This window comes from Phytophthora parasitica (assembly GCF_000247585.1).
Source record: "Phytophthora parasitica INRA-310 unplaced genomic scaffold supercont2.32, whole genome shotgun sequence".
NCBI classification, from domain to species: domain Eukaryota; phylum Oomycota; class Peronosporomycetes; order Peronosporales; family Peronosporaceae; genus Phytophthora; species Phytophthora nicotianae.
In genome coordinates, this window is record NW_008649018.1 from 32548 (window position 1) to 33201 (window position 654).

Here is a 654-nt window from a genome sequence, read left to right on the forward strand (position 1 = left end):
TCAGCAGTGTTCCTATATTAATTAGCATCACGATTAACATGGCATTGTTGACGCAGCAGCACTTTGATTACAGCTTGTGTGGAAGGAATGAGATAGCAGGTTATACACTCCTACATGCAGATTGAAGACGTTCATGAGCTTATGACGCCCCGAACGCTCTATTATTGGTGACCCAAAGGTAATGAAGGTATCTTCAACCATGCTGCGAAGCCGCGACCTGCGAGCCGTTCGTGGTGACGCAACAGAAGTGCTCGATACATGTAGGGTGCTAATAATCGATCTACCGCATGCTCATTGCTGCTGTAGATATATTACTGAAATTCAGTAATAATTTACCCAGTTATTTACTGGCGAGCTTCCACCCCGTGAATAAAATAATTACTTTTGTCTTCCAAACTCTGGTTATTAAAACTAGCCCTTTCAAAGTGCTCTCACGATAAATAAACGCGCATATCCAAAAAGTCAACCAATCGCAAGCGATAAATCGTGATTTATTTTTGGATCCAAACCCCGCCTTAGTCCAGAAACAAAAGTTCTCTACTATCGAATTTAATACGATTCTCCAACTTCCGTAACACCACTATCGAAAATTATGTCAGCGTAAACCAGGTTTAGTTATGATTTGTTTTGACAAGTTCAATCAGTAAGCCAATC